General features: G+C 42.6%; 1 protein-coding gene and 1 pseudogene across 1 annotated transcript in view; both read left to right on the top strand.

Annotated features, from left to right (window-relative positions):
• LOC109827978 overlaps positions 1-20,862 on the top strand; it is a 20,965-nt pseudogene extending 103 nt beyond the window's left edge.
• The window catches only part of LOC109827980 (probable U3 small nucleolar RNA-associated protein 11), a 112,713-nt gene extending 91,849 nt beyond the window's left edge, over positions 1-20,864 (top strand). Inside the window, exon 10 of the mRNA XM_020395008.1 lies at positions 20,486-20,864. The gene's annotated coding sequence lies outside the window, so the exon portion shown is untranslated. The remainder of the gene's footprint in view (positions 1-20,485) is intronic.
• The last annotated feature ends 481 nt before the right edge of the window (positions 20,865-21,345 follow it).

Here is a 21,345-nt window from a genome sequence, read left to right as displayed (position 1 = left end):
TTTTAGCCCTAATTTCTTCCCCCTCTTTTCGATTTTCAGTACTTGTGTTGCGATTTCTGGATTGGATTACTGCGTGGTGGCGGCCGATACGAGGTTGTCGGTTGGATACAACATTTACACCCGTGATTACTCGAAGATCTGCCAACTGTGAAGATCTTATCTTCACTTGCTCTTGTTCTATTGTTTGCCCTAGAGTGAAATTTCTGTAGTATGAAATCTAGAGTTTTGGCTGTTTTGATTAGTTTTTGATGATGGTGGATCAGGGTTAGGGCTTAGGAGTTATGGGAGTGCTTTGTGCTCTGATGTTTGTTTCACTGTGTTCTAACCCTAACCCATTTTATTTTATGTCTTACTGAATTTTACATAAAAAATATTCTCAGAAATGAAGTTATCTCAGAAAGTATTGATAATTATCCAAATTTAAGGGTGTCTTTGGGATGTGTATTTATCTCTTTTGATATGAAATTTAGGAGCTAGTTTAAGTGATTTGCCATCTCTCACGATAAATCCAACATATATTTCTTGTGAATTTCTCTAGATGACTCAGATATTTTAACTTCAGTTGAACAAGCCATCTCCTTGTTATCTTTGGTCCCGCCTCTTGTTTCGTTCACACTGTTGTATGTACTAATTATTAGGAAACACCAAAAATGAATGAACTGGTGTACATATGTGTGATTCCATATTCATCACTTTCTTACTTTTAACAACCCCTTTCTTTTTAACTTTGTGTGTATCATAAGACAAGGAACTCTCCTGGTAGAACTTCAAATGGCGAGATCTGATTACCATATGAAATGTAATATCTTTTATGGTTTAATTGCGAGTGATGTTCTCTATTGTTGTAGAAAATTGAAAGATTGACTTCTGTACTCCATGCATTGGATAACCAGCCCCTGAACAAGCGTGTTTTCTATGCTGAAGACAGGTGAGAATATCCTAATGTTGCATTGGATAACCAGCCCCTGAACAAGCGTGTTTTCTATGCTGAAGACAGGTGAGAATATCCTAATGTTGGCCAACCTCGTTATTTTAAGTGTTTATGTCACTTTACCTTGGTTTGATCTTCTGTGTCCATTTTTTTCTGAAAATTTTCCTTAAAGAGTGCTTTACTGAATGAATGTATTGAAATAGTTTTGTATAGCTAAGAGAAGATTAAGCAGCTATAACATACATATTTTATTTAGACATTTTGGTATGTATGTCATAAGACAGGGATGCAGTCTAGATAATCAAGTAGCTATAGTCAGGCAATTCAAATTGGGAAGGCTATTATTAGATCAGGCCATCTAAAAGAGTGTGTTTGGTTCATTTTATCCGATCATTTGATTTGGTAGAGACCACATTTGACTTAGATTAAATGAAGGATAAGTTAGCACACGAGGAACCTGAATAAATTGATCAGTGTATGTCGTCCAAATACTGTTAGAAATTGATGCAATTTTTCGTAGCAAGTTTTTGTCGTGATCTCTTAAGTCAATGGAACTTGATGCATTAGAAATTGACTAATTGCATGGCACATTTTACTCAACAGAAGCACCGTGACAAAACTTCAAAAGCCTGTCATTTCTTTTGTTCCTAAAAATTTACATATTACAAAGGGCAACAATGTTGTCTTTGACCTCCAAAATCCTTAACAGTTGTGCACATATGTCATGAGCACCTATGCTAATGTTGTGAGATTGTCAAAGAACGTAATTTGTCATGCAGGATAAGGATCCTAAAGTATCTCATAGCTAGTTTTTGTGAGTTGCACAAGTGTTGAAGTCCCAGATAATGAGATGTATGACTATGTTGTAGGCGTCTAAAAATGCCTATGGGTGCCTATGGGTGTCCGCACACAGCTCAAGACAAAGAGAAGGTGATGAACGTCGTTATCCGAATCAAAGAGGATTATCCAACGCCGACAAGCGCATAAAGCGAATCGGCAAACTGTTGATGACACGACAACGAACCACCACAATGGAAAACACCAAGTGGACCGCACGCGTTAATCAACTCAAAGCATACAAACGCGCCCAACAGTCAGTTAACACGCACGCATCATTCAGCTCGTGCATGTCAATCAGTGCGCGCGTCAATCAGTTCACGATGGCGTCAATCAACGTACATTAATCAACTCGCGTGGAGCATACAAGTCAACACGACGGATGAGTAAAACGGGAGAAACTACAAGTCCCGGAAGATCAGAAAAGTCGTAAAACACAAGAAATCAGCGAAACAAAAAAATCTCAGCGCGCCGCGCGGAACCGACCCGCGCCCGTGCGGGTCGGAATGATCCGACCCGCGCCACGACGGATGAGTAAAACGGGAGAAACTACAAGTCCCGGAAGATCAGAAAAGTCGTAAAACACAAGAAATCAGCGAAACAAAAAAATCTCAGCGCGCCGCGCGGGACGGACCAAATATCAAATAAAGTCCAAATCGATGTGTTTAGAATCTTTTCTCTTGTTTGCTTTTGGTATTAGGTTAACCACTTCTATTTCAGGAGCTTGTGTTACCTATTACTTGGGAGGCCATCTACGAATTAACATGACACAATAAATATCCTTACTGTTGACATATTCTATAGATTTCATTTATTTTTTATTATGTCATACTTGTATGGTTGTTTTTGTATTTTTCTAGCTCTTGCTTTGGTTAGCTGTATAAGTGGACTCACATCGGTTGGTTGCCAATTTGCTTCCCTTTATCTTGCTTTAGTGCATTCTATTTCCAGTCGAGCTCCAGATTTTTATGGCCATGTTTCCTGATGTCCAGCCCTTGTGATATGTTGACCATCTCATTGTGTGCTTTTCTTGCTGTCGTTTTGGGTTGTGCAAGTTTTTTCTGTGAAAAGGCTCCATCCATGCTGTTGATTCTTCTCTTGTGCACTTTTATATCTTTTGAGCCTTGTTGGTCTAGCCTCCGTTAACTTCTACTTACCTGTACAATTTATTTCTTGCTTTTTCTTCTTTTTTTCTTCTTACGTGCCCAAGCTCTTGCCTTTCTTGCTGCCTTGCAATTTGTTGAATTTTTCTTTGTTCTTGTACATGCTGACTTGGATAAGTTGTTTGCTTATCTATGTGCCATGTATAATGACGCAGCGCAGAAGTGATAACCTCGGAATCCACCAAGGGTGTTATCTGAATCCACAAAGAATGATCTTCGAATCCACGAAGAACTTCGAATCCACGAAGAAAATATTAAAAAAAAAATTTATTAATGAAAAATTATGCCTCTAGGGCTTACATGATTCTTCTTAAATAGAAAAAGAAACAAAACTCCTACGAGGACTCTAATTCCTACAAGGACTCAAACTTTACAAAAAATAGTAAAAGAGTTCCTAAAATATTAAAACTCCTAAAAAGACTCCTTATTACTAGAAAAGTCTACCGGTCAAATCTGAGATCAAATCGGATTTGTTTCCTAAATAAAACAGACTCTAACTCAGATTAAGCATCCTACATCAGTCTCCCCTTGTTAAAAGAAGCTCGGCCTCGAGCTTATATTTGTTAGAATAGTAGCTTCATTGATAAATAATTTTCTTCTCTTGCAATGATCTGCATCCGCCTTATATTTAGCATTGATTTTCCTGAGAAAAATCATCAAAAACCGCAACCGATCGAACAGCGCGCGGCAGGACAAGTCGACCGCGCATTGCGCGGGTCGATGGAACCGACCGCGCCCGCCGCGGTCGCGTTGATTCCCGCCCGCGCCTGCGCGGGTCGGATGGAACCGACCGCGCCGCCGCGCGGTCGGATGGAACCGACCGTGACCGCCGCGGCGTCGGTTGTGTCCCGACCCGCGCCGCGCGGGTCGGCCATCATTCCGACCGCACGGGCGCGGGTCGGTTTGCGTCGTTCCTGACGGCGGGCGCTGAGTTTCGCCCTGATTCTTGGTTTTACGAATTTTCCGATCTTCCGGACTTGTAGTTTCTCCGTTTTAACTCATCCGTCGTGTGTTGACTTGTATGCTCTGACGCCGAGTTGATTAATGTACTTGATGACGCCATCGGAACTGATTGACGCGCGCATTGACATGCACGAGCTGAATGTGCGGTGTTAACTGACTGTTGCGTGCGTTTGTACGCTTTGAGTTGATTAACGCGTGCGCGTCACTTGTGTTTTTCCATTGTGGTGGTCGTTGTCGATGGTCATCAACAGTGTGCCGATTCGCCTTCATGCGCTGTCCGGCGTTGGCATAATCCTTTGATTCGCGTAACGACGCTTCATCACCTTCTCTTTGTCTTGAGCTTATGTGCCGGGCCACCCATAGGCATGTTTAGACGCCTACAGATACCCCCTCCAAAGTATTTCAGACTCTTTCTTTTATTAGAGGAGTCTGGAATGCTTTTGATAAGATAGGCCATCGTCCTCTATTTCGTAGAGCGACCTTTTAACTACCTCAATTCTTAACTTCTTTCAGCCTTCAATCTATTCATTGTTCCGTCGAATAGATGAAGTTCTCCGGCGCTGCGTTTATCGTCTGACGTTGTCGAAATCTTAACTGAGATGGTGCGTAAGTTTTCTGAACTTTAGCTCGTGCCAGTTGAGTATGGACTTTGAACTAATCCCTCCGTCGCGGAATTCTATCTGATTGTAACTAAAATCCTTGGAGTCATCTTTTGCCCTTATTTTGGCGAAATCTGCTGATGCGTTTACCGGCATCGATCTTTACTGTAACGCGATTGGACCGGCGTTAAACACAGTTTATACTTGCGTACTTTCTGGAGTCTACACAGTTTAGCTCTTGAAGGCCTTGGAGCGGACGGTCCAATGTTTGGGCTGCAGGACCAACTATTAAAGCTGATTCAATCTGCACGTGTGCCCGATCTTATCCTGGGGAAGTTTGGTTGGATGTTCAAGTCATGAGCCAACTAATAAAGCTGAATACTTCAATAATCGCATTTATGCAATTTTTAAGCAAATTCTCAGCCCCATCAACGGGTTGATAACGCCCTTTACCGACTACCGGTTTGATCGGACTGCTATGCAGTTGCTTTAATCCAGTTCGCATGAACGTTATGCTAAAGAGTTAACTCTTTTAGTGCCTACGATATTGAATACGTAACTTCGTCTTCTCCATGTTGTAAGATAAACAGCGACGTGTATCAGACGTAGACTTTAAAGGTTTTTGGCCAAAACCCTCAGCCTTCAACGGATCTTGCGTGCCTTTACCGATTACCCTTGAATCGGTTGCATGCGGATTGTTAAGTCCGTTCCGCACGTGACGTTGTGCTAAGGAATGAACTCTTGAGACTTTGATGCTCACGATATTGAATACGTTAGACTTCGCATTGTTACGGGAATAGGCTAACCCGGGCAACGTGTATTAAGGACGCTGACCTATGCCCTGACTTAGGCTTCGATAAAAGGTGCCCCAGAAATTGAATTCTGTGTCTTCTTCACATCGTGTGGAAGACTAAACCGCAACGCGAGTTAGGCCGTATGACTTATGACCCTACTTAGGGTCAGGAGAAAATTCCCGCGCGTGCTGAAGCAGGATTTTTGGCGTTATGAATACACTGCCCCACAATGTCGAATATGTGGACTTTTGTCCTTTCACGGCAAAGACTAACCGGTAACGGCGTTTAGGGCGTTGCTTATCCTGCTCAGGTTCGCGATAAATTCTCCATGCCATAAAAGGCATGGATTTTTGTTGCATACGATGCCCATGAATACGTAGCTCGGTCATTTTTACCCGGGAACGAACACAGCCCAACGCCGCTAAGCGTTTGACTATATCCCTACTTAGGCTCGCGGATAAAATACCCCAGACTGGATTCTGGTGTCTTTTTCAATCGGCTCGAAAGCTAAACCGGCAACGCGTGTTAGCATAGGACTTATCTCTATTTAGGAGTTGAGATAAAATTCCTCGTGCGCAAAGTGCCGGATTTAAGTGAAATTGTGTCTTTTCTAAGAACAAAGACAGATTGGAAAATGGGAGAGAAGAATTTATATTCTATCTCCGGCTACTGAAGAGAACGAATTTTATATTCTATCTACAGTAGAGAACTCAAGGTGGGATCTCCACCCCAGAATCCGAAAAGATGAAACTAAGAGTGGTCTCCACGGGGAGAATTCAGAAAGTTCAAACGACCTAACTGTTATAGGATTGGTCATTTGAATCAAAAGAATCCCTCATTCATGAGCGAGAAAGCCCAATTTCGACCTAACTTTTATAGGTTTGGTGAAAAAGCGCAACAAGACAGCATTTTCGTTATCGAAAGGAATGAACTCGCGTCTTAGCCCTAACTATTTGTAGATTGACTAAGTGAGATACGGGAACAATCCTAACTTTTATAGGTTGAATTATTCGAATTTGAAAGTGGACCTTCTCGCTCATGGAATGGAATCGAGAGCGGAGTTGGTTGTGGCCCTCATATAGGAAGGCTTTGACCAGGTTGACAGTGAGGTGCGAGCGAACAAATCACAGTGGAGGTTAGTGTTTTCACCTTTGTATCGTAATGATTGGTTATCTCTAAGAAAATTACATATTAGCATTCTCTGTGGGAACTTCCAGTTACATGAATCATCCACCTCAGCTTCCGCTCTTGGAACTGGGTTTTGAACTTTGTACTCCGCGTACAGACCGGGTTATCCTTAAGAATATTAGGCTAACCTTCCTCCAGGAACTTCATCACAGTAGGCAAACGTATTAGACTCAATACCTATGAGTATCAGGAAGCAGTTTAACCTCTTATACGGTCGAGGATGAGAAGCCATTTATACTCGGTACTACTCTTTGGAGTGTTTGAGAAGCAGTTATACTCGTATACTCTTCGGAGTGCTAGCGTTCTCGTTTGCTTAGTCCAGCGTTATGACGCCGGCTTCAACCAAGGTCTGATGCTATCTGAGAGCAAAGCAATCTTGGTGGTAATGGAACGACCATCCTGGTATGATATCTTTTGGGTCGTAGTATTGTCAGCTTCCTTCCTGATTGATGATAGGTGGTAGCTTGATCTTGCTTGTCCAAGGAGCCGGGATTCGAAGATGGCTGGAACGTCTTCGTCCTTAAAGAGTACTCTTTTGGAGTCTTTGCACCCGAGTCTTTTTGTCAGCATTCGGCGTTGTTGTATGCGCATGTCTGGTTAACGTCTACAACCTGCCATGTGCCTTTCCCTTTTACCGGTGAGCGTAAAGTTTGAGTTTGGAAGATTCGGTCGGTTTTGCGCCTCCTCTCGCTTTCTTCCTCGAGGAAGCTTCGGCCCGCTTCTCGCCGCGTCTTCAAACTCTTTCATAGTGTTGGACGCGTGCGGACTCCCATAACTTTCTAATATCTCTATAGATAGGTTGTTATGCACATGTCTGGAGATGAAGTCCTCCGCTGATCGCGATCTCGGCAGTTCATTGCTTTATTCCGACGCTGACGAAGTCCGTCGAGTGTTTCGTCATCTTCTTTTTCTTTCCATCGAAAGTGTCTAATGGGATACTCGTCGTCATCATCAAAGAATGTTACCAAGGAATGAGCTTTCTCCATACGTTCCAGTTGTTAATCCTTCCGTAAGCTTGAGACCGGTACCAAATCGAGGCCGGCCGCGAAGGATGCAAGCGAATGACGAACCATTCAAGGTTCATTACGGAGATCATACCCAAGTGAGACTTGTGAAGTAGATCAGATGTTGAGGGGGGCTGAACCTTCCCGTCAGAACGGTGTGAAGTTAACTCAAATTGAACTTTGCGGGTATGCTATTGAGTCCCACTCTCTTGGATATGGAAATAAAAACCCCCCCCCCCCCCTTGGATGCCAGTCTCTTTACTCTCGATCAGACTTAGAGCGTTGATTCTTACTCTCGAGATCTTTCATTTCTCATCCTCGCTCTATCGGCTTTGGACGATTCTTAGAGAATAACGGGACCACCCCAGCGTTGTCGTCTTTAGTGGGCCACCCCAGCGTTTTGGTCAACGAGAGGGTTATTCAGTATTTGAGGCGTTATCACATCATGAATCGCTACTTGCTTGGTTAGCAGTGTGTGCGACGACTGCGATTCGCCCATTTGATTCGAAAGAGCCCGAAATCTGTCGGTCGTGCTCTTCCCTCATCCGTAGCATAGCATTCATTGCGATCTTGAATGCCTCTTTTGTTTGCAAGGGCATCCTCAACCATTTTTGCCACCTGCTCGGTGATTGATCATGAACATTCGGTGAGATTGTCCCGGGCTAGATACCGTATTGTCGAAGCCGACTGCCAGAGGGCATCCGATCTTCATATCGAGGAAACCCTCTCTGCATTCTTGCGTAGTCCCTGCGTCTATGTCCCTGCATCCCGCAAACGGGTTTAGACGATGCCCGATACAAGCGGGTCAGAGCTAGAAGGTCGAATGATTTCCCTTATCAACCATATTGAACGGTAACCTCTGGGGTTCGTCACCTTGAACGACCGATCGTTTCTTACGGAGCGCTTTAGGTTAGACTTATCATTTCGTTGAGATCTCTCAAAGTACCGAGACCCTCTGCGGAGCTGTCTTGCAGCTACACGCTGATAATACTGCCTTGATAAGCTTGCGACGCACTGGCAATGAGATTTTGTTTTCTCGGGGTATATCTCTTCCGAGACTTGTTCATTACCCCAGCCGATAGTACAACTCAATCTGTCGGATGACCGGAGAACTATCGTACGTTGACACAGCTTCCCCAAGTTATAACATTAGTCATCGTCAGATGAATTTTCTATGTTTCTTTCAGGGATGCCGCTTTATCACGTTCTCAGAGTCACATTTAGAACTACACTTTTGCAGCGCAAGATCTCAAACAGCCTCCATGCATTTTGATAACAACACCCCCAACGGGTGGAACTGGAGTTTTCTTTTATAGAAGCTTGTTATTGTTGAGAGGGCGTGTGCGACCCCCAGCTCAGACGAGTTGCTCGGGGTCAGTCACCGGACCCAAACGTTCTTGTCAGGAACTGCTCGATCCTCTTGCAAAAGGACCCAGCGATCGGACTGTCTTCACCTTGAATCGGGCAAATCACACTGTCACAATGCTCCGTCGCGAGCGTGCGGACTCGAGGGATCGACGTAACGGCTACAGACGTCTTATCTCCGACCCTGGCGCTGCGTCAGATTGAGTGACCCCACGCGGTTGGAGGGTCGCTATCCAGTGTGACGCCGATTTGGAAGGTCTCGGATCAAGTGACTGCAATTGGCGCCGGTCGGATTTGGGACTGACCTGCAAATTGGCGTCGCGTCAGATTAGAGCTGACCTACGTTTTGACGGCGTCGGATTTGGAGCGACCTGCTTTTGCGGCGTCGGATTGGTGACTACAATCGCGGGGTCTATTGGATTGGAGTGACCTGCAATCGGCGGTCGGGATTGCGAGTGACCTGCATTTTGGCGGGTCGGATTGGCAGCCGACCTGCCGTTTTGGCGGGTCGGATTGGAGTGACCTGCACAATCGGCGGGTCGGATTGGAGTGACCTGCAAATTGGCGGTCGGATTGAAGTGCCTTTACCGAATCTGACGCCAATTTGCAGTCACTCCAATCCGACCCGCCAATTGCAGCTCACTGGATCCGACCTTCCAAATCGCGGTACCTGATCCGACCTCCAACCCGCGGGTCACTCAAATCTGACCGCCAGGGCGAACATAGACGTTCTGTACCGGTTACGTCGCATCCTTCGAGTCCCGCACCTCCGACGGAGCACTGTGACAGTGTGGATTTGTCCCGATTCAAGGTGAAGACAGTCGATCGCCTGGGTCCTTTGCAAGAGGATCGAGGCAAAGTTCTGAGTAAAGAACGTTTGGGTCCGGTGACTGAACCCCGAGCAACTCGTCGAGCTGGGGGTCGCACACGCCCTCTCAACAATAACAAGCCTTCTTATAAAAGGAAAACTCCAGTTTCCACCCGTTTGGGGGTGTGTATTCAAAACCAGGAGCCTGTTGAGATCTTGCGCTCCCAAAAGTGTAGTTCTAAACATGTGACTCTTGAGAACGCTGATAAAGCGGCAAATCCCCTGAAAGAAACGTATTCATCTGACGATGACAACGTTATACTTGGGGAGTTGTGTCAACGTACGATAGGTTGCTCCGGTCATCTGACCGATGAGTTGTACTATCGGGCTGGGGGTATGAACAAGTCTATATGCCCGAGAAACCAAATCTCACTACCCGTGCGCCGAACTAATCAGGACAATATTATCAGCATGTAGTTGCCCCAAGACCGCTCCGCAGAGGGTCTCGGTATTTGAGAGGATCTCCAACGGAAAGGATAAGTCTAATCTAAAGCGCCTCCGTAAGAAACGATCGGTCGTTCAAGGTGACGAACCCCCAGAGGTTACCATCAATATGGTTGATAAGGGAAAATCAATTCGACCTTCTAGCTCTGACCCGCTTGTATCGCATCGTCTAACCCGGTTGCGATCAGGGACCACTAGACGTAGGGACTACCAGAGAATGCAGAGAGGTTTATCATCGGATGATGAAGCATCAGATGCTAACTCGGTAATCGCTTCTGATAATACGGTATCCAGTCCGGGATAATCTCACGAAGTGTTCATGATCAACACCGAGCAGGTAGCCAAAATGGTTGAGGATGCCTTGGCCAAACAGAAAGAGGCATTCAAGATCGAAATGGAAATGGCTATGCTACGGATGAGGGAAGAACATGACCAACAAATCCGAGCTTTGTCGAATCAAATTGGTGAATCCAGTCGTCGCAACACTGCTAACCAAGTAGGTAGCGATTCAGATGTGGATGGACACATTAATGCTGATAATCCTCTCGTTGACCAAAACGCTGGGGGTGGCCCCACTAAAGACGACAACGCTGGGGGTGGCCTCGTTATTCCTCTTAAGAATCGTCCAAAGCCCGATACGAGCGAGGATGAGAAAATGAAAGATCTCGAGAGTAAAATCAACGCTCTAATGTCTGATCGAGAGGTAAAGAGGACTGGCATTCCATGTCCATATCCAAGAGAGTGGGACTCAATAGCATACCCGGCGAAGTTCAACTTGATTAACTTCACGCCGTTTGACGGGAAGGGTTCACCCACTCAACATCTGATCTACTTCAAGTCCCACTTGGGTATGATCTCCGGCAATGAAGCCTTGATGGTTCGGTCATTCGTTGGCACCCTTCGCGGGCCGGCCTTCGATTGGTACCGCCGTCTCAAGCCCGGAAGTATTAACAACTGGGACGATATGGAGAACTCATTCCTTGGTAACTTCTTTGATGACGACGACGAGGTATCCATCAGGACACTTTTCGATGAGAAACAAGAAGATGACGAGACAGTCGACGACTTCGTCAAGCGCTTTCGGAATAAAGCAATGAACTGCCGAGATCCGATCACGGAGGACTTCATCCTCCAGACATGTCATAACAACCTATCTATTGAGATATTAGAAGTTATGGGAGTCGCACCGTCCAACACTTGGAAAGAGTTGAAGACGCGTGGAGAGCGGGCCGAACGCTTCCTCCGAAGGAAGAAAGCCGAGAGCAGCCAACCGACGGCGAATCTTCCGAACTCAAACTTTGCCTCCCGTGGTAAAGGAAAGGCACATGCAGCGGTTGTAGACGTTAACCAGATATCGTAACAACAACCCCGGAGGCAGCAAAAGACTTCGGACCCGAGACTCCAAAAAGAGTATTCCTTCAAGGACGAGGACGTTCTAGCCATCTTCGAAACCCTTCTAGAAAACAATAAGATCAAGCTGCCACCCATCATGAATCAGGAGGAAGCTGACAATACTGCAGATCCGAAGTACTGCGCGTACCACAGGAGGATCATTCATCCTACCAAGGCTTGCTTTACTTTAAAGAATAGCATCCAGACCTTGGTTGAAGCCGGGGTCATAACGCTGGGATAAGCCAAACGAGAACGGCTATACTCCGAAGAGTATACGAGTATAAACTGCTTCTCAACACTCCGACAAGTATAAGAGTATAAACTGCTTCTTAATCCTCCAATCGGTATATGAGGTTAAACTGCTCCCTGATACTCCAATAGGTATATGAGTCTAAACTGTTACCTACCATTGATGGGGAGTTCCTGGAGAATGTTACGCTAATATTCTTAAGGATAACCCGGACATGTAACGGAGTACAAAGTCAGACCCAGTTCCAAGAAGGAAGCTGGGGGTGGATGATTCATGTAATGGGAAGTTCCCAGAAGAACGCTATATGTAATTTTCTTAGGGATAACCCGATAATTACGAACAAGGTGATAAACACTAAACCCCCACTATGATTTGTACTCCCACTCTCACTGTCTACCTGGTCAAACCTTCCTATAGCAGTTAGGACCAAAGCCAAAATCTCCTCTCGATTCGTTCCATGAACGAGAGGTCCACAATTGAACGATCAAACCTATAAAAGTTAGGATTGTTCCCAATCTCACTTAGTCAAACCTACAGATAGTTAGGACTAAGACTGAGTCATTCCTTTTCGATAAACGAAAATCTGTTTTTGTTCCTTTTTCACCAAACCTATAAAAGTTAGGGTCGAAATTGGGCTTTCTCCTCAATGAATGAGGGATTCTTTTGATTCAAATGACCAATCCTATAAAAGTTAGGGTCGTTTGAACCTTTCTGATTCTCGGAGTGGAGATCCCACTCTTAGTTTCATCTTTTCGGATTCTGGGGGTGGAGATCCCACCTCGAGTTTCCTTTCCAACTGGAGATAGAATATAAAATTCTTCCTCTTCAGCTTTGGGAGATAGAATATAAAATTCTTCCTCTCCCATTTTCTAATCTGTCATTGTTCTTAGAAAAGACATAATTTTCAACTTCCAATCCGGGCACTTTGTGCACGGGGAATTTTATCTCAACTCCTAAATAGAGATAAGCCTACGCCTAACACGCGTTGCCGGTTTAGTCTTTCACCGATTGAAAAAGACACCAAGGTCTAAACTTGGGGAATTTTATCCCGAAGCCTAAGTAGGGACGAGTCAACACCTAACACGTGTTGCCGGGTAGCCTATTCACTCGCGTTGCCGGTTTAGTCTTTCACCGATTGAAAAAGACACCAGAGTATAATTCTGGGGAATTTTATCCCGAATCCTAAGCAGGGATAAGTCAACGCCTAACACGCGTTGCCGGTTAGTCTTTTGCCGTGAAAAGGACAAAAGTCCACATATTCGACATTGTGGCATGTCGTTATTCATAACGCCAAAATCCGTGCTTCACACGCGCGGGGAATTTTATCTCGAACCCTAAGTAGGGATAAGTCAACGCCTAACTCGCGTTGCCGGTTTAGTCTTTCACCGATTGAAGAAGACACCAGAATTCCAATCTGGGGACTTTTATCCCGAAGCCTAAGTAGGGATAAGTCAGCGTCTAATACACGTTGTCGGGTAGCCTATTCCCGTAACAATGGCGAAGTCTACGTATTCAATATCGTAGCATCAAGTCTAAGGGAGTTCATTCCTTTAGCACAACGTCACATGCGGAACGGACTTAAACAATCCGCATGCAAGCCCGATTCAAACGGTAATCGGTAAAGGCACGCCAAATCCGTTGAAGGCTGAGGGTTTGCCAAAAACCTTAAAGTCTACGTCTGATACACGTCGCTGTTTAGTCTTTTCACAGGAGAAAGACGAAGTCTACGTATTCAATATCGTAGCACTAAAAGAGTTAACTCTTTTAGTATAACGTTACATGCGGAACGGACTTAAACAATCCGCATGCTAGTCCGACTCAAACGGTAGTCGGTAAAGGCTTATCAAACCCGTTGATGGCTGAGAATTTGCCAAAAATTCTATAAATGCGAGTCATTGACGTATCAGCTTCATTAGTTGGTCTCATGACTTGAACATCCAACAAACTTCAGGATAAGATCCACACGTGCAGATGAATCAGCTTTAATAGTTGGTCCTGCAGCCCAACATTCGGGACCGTTACGCTCCAATGCCTTAAGAGCTTAAACTATGTAGACTCCAGCAAACGTACGAGTATAAACTGTGTTAACCCTGGTCAACGCGTTACAGTAAAGATCGATGCCGGTCAACGCATCAGCAATTTCGCCAAAATAAGGCAAAAGATGACTCCAAGGATTTCAGTTACAATCAGATATGAATTCCCGATGGAGAGGATTAGTTTAAAGTCAACTCAATGGCAAGATGACTCCAAGGATTTCAGTTACAATCAGATATGAATTCCCGATGGAGAGGATTAGTTCAAAGTCAACTCAATGGCACGAGCTAAGTTAAGAAAGTTACACACCAATCTCAGTTCAAGATTTCGACAGCGGTCAGACGATAAACGCAGCGCCGGAAGAACTTCACCTATTCGACAAAACAATGAATAGATTGAAGACTGAAGAAGTTAAGAATTGAGATAGTTCAAGGTCACTCTACGAAATTGAGGAGATGGCCTATCTTATCCAAAGCATTCCAGACTCCTCTATAAAAGAAAGAGTCTGAAATACTTTGGAGGGGGTATCTGTAGGCGTCTAAAAATGCCTATGGGTGCCCGCACACAGCTCAAGACAAAGAGAAGGTGATGAACGTCGTTATCCGAATCAAAGAGGATTATCCAACGTCGACAAGCGCATAAAGCGAATCGGCAAACTGTTGATGACACGACAACGAACCACCACAATGGAAAACACCAAGTGGACCGCACGCGTTAATCAACTCAAAGCGTACAAATGCACCCAACAGTCAGTTAACACGTACGCATCATTCAGCTCGTGCATGTCAATCAGTGCGCGCGTCAATCAGCTCACGATGGCGTCAATCAACGTACATTAATCAACTCGCGTGGAGCATACAAGTCAACACGTCGGATGAGTAAAACGGGAGAAACTACAAGTCCCGGAAGATCGGAAAAGTCGTAAAACACAAGAAATCAGTGGAACTCAGCGCGCCGCGCAGGACTAGCCAAACCGACCCGCGCCCGTGCGGGTCGGAATGATCCGACCCACGCAAGCGCGGGTCGAAATGATCCGACCCGCGCCGGCGCGGGTCGGAATGATCCGACCCGCGCTTGCGCGGGTCCCGCGGCGGCGCGGGTCGGAATCAACCGACCCGCGGCGGCGCGGGTCGGTTCCATCCGACCCGCGCAAGCGCGGGTCAGACTTGTCCTACGCGCGCTGTTTCGATCGGGTTCGGTTTTTGATGATTTTTCTCGAGATTTGTTGGTTCCAGAGGTTCCCAACTGACTTGATATCATCTACAAACGTGGTTAGGCTGTTGTCAACTGAAGATAGAGCCAAATCACTTGTTCTCATCCAAATAACCGCATTCGAGGCCTATAAATATGAGTCAAAGGCCTCCATTTTTCAGGGGTGATTGATTATCAAGACGAGGAGGTGTTGCCGGATTGTGGAGTCAAAGGAGCACGAATTTCAGCGAGGGTTGACAGATCTTGGCGAGTTCTTCGGCATAAAGAAGGAGAGTTCGAGAGATCCGACGCCCGTTCCCGTCCGTCCCTTGAGATTAGGCTTGGTCTTAATCTCGAGAAGAGCCCTGATTTCGCTTGGTCGATCTCAGCGCTTCAAATCAAATACTTCCTCGGCAAAGGCGAAGCTCTGCCGAATTTTCCATCAACCGGATCCAGATCTAAGGTCGTCCACGGATAAACCCCGGCATATGCAAAGATCCCACGCAAGCAGAAGACCGATAAACGATCTCTGCGTTTGTTTTGACGAGAGTTGTAACTTTTTGTTTTCATTGTGTAAAAGTCTTATAAAAAGACAATCTTTTTGTTTTCATTGTAACGACTAAAGTTGTAATGAATACCGCAATGAATACAACAATTTTCGACGCAAACATATGTGAAGTTAATTTCTGAAGAAATAAGATAGAAGAGTGAAGGATGACCTTTGAGAGAATCATAAAGAATGTTGTAGTTAAGGACGAAGGAACGAAGAATATAATTTTGCATTTTATTGGCATGTAGCATTCATAGTGCTTTTTAATGATAGAATAGTGAGGTTCATATTTGTGATTGCGTCTATGTGTTTTAAGGGAATATTGTATGTTTTTGTGTCTGCGTGTATTTCTTCTGTTTAGAGGGTTTGGGGTGGGGAGGAGTATTAATGTATTAGAGGCAGAAAGTATTGATGTAGAGGGAAGAATGATAGTCCAGCAAGCACATACCTTTAGTAGTGTCTAATGTCTATTTTAACATGCATGTTTCCACCAACAAAACTTATGTATACATGACATCCATACCATTGTATGCAGATATCATGTACATGTCTTTCCATACTTGGATTTGAATACTTGCCATGCTGGGTACATATGATTAGAGATCCAAAATTGAGAGGATTTAGAAAGCCTTATGCTAAACAATTTTAACCTACAAAATAGAATATCAAATAAAGTCCAAATCGATGTGTTTAGAATCTTTTCTCTTGCTTGCTTTTGGTATTAGGTTAACCACTTCTATTTCAGGAGCTTGTCTTACATATTACTTGGGAGGCCATCTACAAATTAACATGACACAGTAAATATCCTTACTGTTGACATATTCTATAGATTTCATTTATTTTTTATTATATCATACTTGTATGGTTGCTTTTGTATTTTTCTAGCTCTTGCTTTGGTTAGCTGTATAAGTGGACTCACATCGGTTGGTTGCCAATTTGCTTCCCTTTATCTTGATTTAGTGCATTCTATTTCCAGTCGAGCTCCAGATTTTTATGGCCATGTTTCCTGATGTCCAGCCCTTGTGATATGTTGACCATCTCATTGTGTGCTTTTCTTGCTGCCGTTTTGGGTTGTGCAAGTTTTTTCTGTGAAAAGGCTCCATCCATGCTATTGATTCTTCTCTTGTGCATTTTCATATCCTTTGAGCCTTGCTGGTCTAGCCTCCGTTAACTTCTCCTTACCTGTACAATTTATTTCTTGCTTTTTCTTCTTTTTTTCTTCTCCTTACCTGTACAATTTATTTCTTGCTTTTTCTTCTTTTTTTCTTCTTACGTGCCCAAGCTCTTGCCTTTCTTGCTGCCTTGCAATTTGTTGAAGCTTTTTCTTCTTTTTTTCTTCTTACGTGCCCAAGCTCTTGCCTTTCTTGCTGCCTTGCAATTTGTTGAATTTTTCTTTGTTCTTGTACATGCTGACTTGGATAAGTTGTTTGCTTATCTATGTGCCATGTATAATGACGCAGCGCAGAAGTGATAACCTCGGAATCCACCAAGGGTGTTATCTGAATCCACAAAGAATGATCTTCGAATCCACGAAGAACTTCGAATCCACGAAGAAAATATTAAAAAAAAAATTTATTAATGAAAAATTATGCCTCTAGGGCTTACATGATTCTTCTTAAATAGAAAAAGAAACAAAACTCCTACGAGAACTCTAATTCCTACAAGACTCAAACTTTACAAAAAATAGTAAAAGAATTCCTAAAATATTAAAACTCCTAAAAAGACTCCTTATTACTAGAAAAGTCTACTGGTCAAATCTGAGATCAAATCGGATTTGTTTCCTAAACAAAACAGACTCTAACTCAGATTAAGCATCCTACATCAGTTTCCCCTTGTTGAAAGAAGCTCGACCTCGAGCTTATATTTGTTAGAATAGTAGCTTCATTGATAAATAATTTTCTTCTCTTGTAATGATCTGCATCCGCCTTATATTTAGCATTGATTTTCTCCATATGTTGTTTTGTCTCCTCTGCTAGGGCTTCTTCTGTATAAAACTCGTTTCCTAATCTTTCCCATAACATGTGTATGTAATTGGCAACATGTAGCTCTGTAGTTGGCATGAAAAACTCTTCTAAATATATTCCCTGTTGCTTCCTATATTCTAGTGTCGGCGGTATCATCTCATTGTTGTTGAAATTATTGATGATCATTGCTTCCAAAAAAGAATTTTCTCCCTCATACTCCATACATAATTCTTTCATCTTCTTTGCCTCGAGCCCTCCACCAAGCAATTCACACATACCATCAATTGTCTCACTCTCTATTTTATCATTCTCCTCTATCGAGACAACATCAATATGTGTAATATTGCTCTCAACCCCTTTGAGAATATCATGCATATCATCCATTTTCACTATCATATCACCATAATGAATCTCATGCATAATGATTGTTTGCACCTTAGGAGGAATTTCGTTAGGGGTAGGTTCTTCTTTTTCAGTTGCAACCAAGTCATAGACCTCTTCAGATTGCTTCGAGTTTTCTGCTAAAGCTTCGTTATTTGCCACCAAAGGTTTCTTCTTCTCAGTAGCTTTTATCTTAGATGGTTCCTTTTCTGTAAGAGGCAAAAGTACAATTCGTCGTCCATCTTTCTTGAAGATATAAACATTGTCTTTGCTCTTATGGGTAGCTCCATTATTGAATTGCCATGGCCTACCTAAAAACATATGACAAGTATCCATCTCGACAACATCACACAAAACCTCATCAAAATAAGTTCGACCAATAGAAAAAGATACCAAACACACTTCATCGTTTTACATATCATTGCCCTTGTGAATCCAGTCGATCTTAACGAGAGGTGTGTGTTTCTCTATCTTCAAACCTAACTTATTCACCATACCCCGAGAGACAAGATTCCTTCCATTGTGACTATCAATAATAACATTACAAATCTTCTGCATCACGGTACATCTCGTACGAAAGATATTATGCTCTGGAGGTGGTTCTTCTTTCTTTATTACTTCTTCACTGTTCTTCCCAACTCTAATGTCTTGCTTAAGATCATTGTCCCTGTTGAATTTATCATATGGAGTCGGATCACGTCGTTGGCGACCATCAACACGATTTTGAACTCCTACCATGTTTAGACTCTCCATTGCCGATGCAAGTCAATCTACAACAATCTTAATTTGATTAACATCGGTCTTCAACTCATTGAACTTAGTTCGAGAAATAGGGGTTTCATCACCTGCCATTTGATAGAAAGGAACAAGGCTCTGAAGTTGTAACCTCGGAATCCACCAAGGGTGTTCTCTGAATCCACAAAGAACGATCTTCGAATCCATGAAGAACTTCGAATCCACGAAGAAAATATTAAAAAAGAGAAATTTTATTGATGAAAAGTTATGCCTTTAGGGCTTACAAGACTCTTCTTAAATAGAAAAAGAAACAAAACTCCTACAAGGACTCTAATTCCTACAAGGACTCAAACTTTACCAAAAATAGTAAAAGAATTACTAAAATATTAAAACTCCTAAAAAGATTCCTTATTGCTAGAAAAGTCTACCGGTCAAATCTGAGATCAAATCGGATTTGTTTCCTAAACAAAACAGACTCTAACTCAGATTAAGCATCCTACATCAGTATAGGATCCAGCCTGGCTCTCCCTGGATTACAATTGTTCGGATAAGCTTTGTGTTTATTGTTCTCTCTTAAAATTTTCTTTAGTATTAAGCTGCTCTTATGCTAACATCAGGACCTTTTGTTTAAAGATTGGATACTTTTGACATTTTTGTTCTTTTTGCCTCCTTTTAGTATGAACTTGAATTGTAACTGGTAAGAAAAGTACAAGGAGAGAGGAGTTAGATAAATATTCGTGTATAATTTTGTATGCGTACATTATCAGCTTGTATTGTTTACCAGAACTGTTTTTTCAATTTGATTTCCTTGTATTCATCTTTCTTTCCTTGAATACTAGTTTGAAGTTCCTTTTTGTTTTATGTCAGGGAAGAAGCCAAGGATATACGATCAAAATCACTTGAGAGGAGCAATTCACCTGTATTTAGAAACATGCCAAATAGAATAAAGAAGTGAGTTCCTAATTATTCATAAAATTGACATTTCTTTATACAAATAAATGTTGTTTTCAATTTAGTTCCCCTTGCAGACTCCTAGTTCTCGCTTAACTTTCATTTCTAAGTAGGATTTTGATAACTGATGTTTAGTTCTGTTGTTTGTCTTGACTGCTTCCCTCAGGAGATCAGCTTGCTCATATGCAGAGGTAGAATCAAGAAAGCAGAGGGTTCAACAATTAGAAAAACTATACTCCGACATGGCTTTGTAGAAAGAACTACAGGTTCATACCTTCACTTTGCTCAAGTGAGAAAGCTAAATTTGAAATTTGAAGGTGGTCTACTTGCAGATACACACCTTATACTACGAGAGAGTAATCATTTAACCTTAAGAACTCCAGACAGCATTATTTTTCCAAGTTAGGCCCGCGTTAATAATTTACCTTTTACCATCCGTTTAACTGGAAAAGGAAGAAGACTAAATTGCCTTCTAAAATTAGGGGTAAAACGCAATGCTATTTGATAAACGAGAAGGTGTGGGTGGGAATCGAAATTTTTTATGGGAAATAAGTGACTACAACATTTCGTACTGGGTATATATAAGACATTTTTCTAGTTATGTGTAGAAAATAAACCTAAGTTGGCATTGCTTCCTGGGAGAGTGATTGATTTTGTCAAACCTGATTTATGTTTTCCTTTTGGGCTAGTTGTATTACATGTCTCTATAGTCATGAGCATAGGTTGCATAATTAAATAAAATCGTGATAATTATTTCTTTTTGAAACAGAAATCTGGCCGTAAGCACAAACTTCGTGAAGAAGAGTTGGTCTCCCCAACAAGTAGACCGGTCTACAAATGGCGTACAGAACGTAAACGATGAAATATGCGACAACATTCTTTTGCTGATGATTTCACTATGCTTGTGGCTCTTCAACTGTTTTGGTGACTGCAACTGAAATTTAAGTGGATGGTTGTTTCCTGTCATGTTTAAACACCATTGTTGGTATGCTTGAATTTTTTTTGTTTATTCACTTTTTCAGATCTGCAGTATGACTGTTTTTGAGACTGCTCCATGATTGAATCCTCTTTTTCCGCTGGTGACGCTACTCTCACTTTATGAATTATGTATCAAAAGCCTTGATCTGATTGTTTATCAAGGGTGTATGTATTATTGTGCTTTCCTTTTTCTTTTTCTTTTTTACTTCCAACTCTGTACTGCTTCTTTTTTTTACTTCCAACTATTCTATACTAATTCAATAATAGACAGTTCTTAATACATCGATCCCATCACGGATAAGACATAAATGATGTTTGTCAAGGAAAATGGTTCTAGTCAGGATTGTGTAGCTGCTGACATGCTTTGTGATTTGTATGTTATGAAGGCAAAAAGTAGCAGCATATACTGTGGATTCCTTCATGGTGGAAATGAGCAACAAAGAAATTGATCTCATCATTTCATCCTCATCAAGAAAAAAGAATCAATCAGTCATAATTACATCATTTACAGAAGAGTCTTGTTCTGTAAATGATGTAATTGATGACTGATTGATTCTTTTTTCTTGATGAGGATGAAATGATGAGATCAATTTCTTTGTTGCTCATTTCCACCATGAAGGAATCAACAGTATATGCTGCTACTTTTTGCCTTCATAACATACAAATCACAAAGCATGTCAGCAGCTACACTATCCTGACTAGAACCATTTTCCTTGACAAACATCATTTATGTCTTATCCGTGATGGGATCGATGATGTATTA

Source organism: Asparagus officinalis, unplaced genomic scaffold (assembly GCF_001876935.1).
Source record: "Asparagus officinalis unplaced genomic scaffold, Aspof.V1 AsparagusV1_Un596, whole genome shotgun sequence".
In the NCBI taxonomy this organism is placed as follows: Eukaryota; Viridiplantae; Streptophyta; class Magnoliopsida; order Asparagales; family Asparagaceae; genus Asparagus; species Asparagus officinalis.
This window is presented reverse-complemented; position numbering and strand designations above follow the sequence as displayed.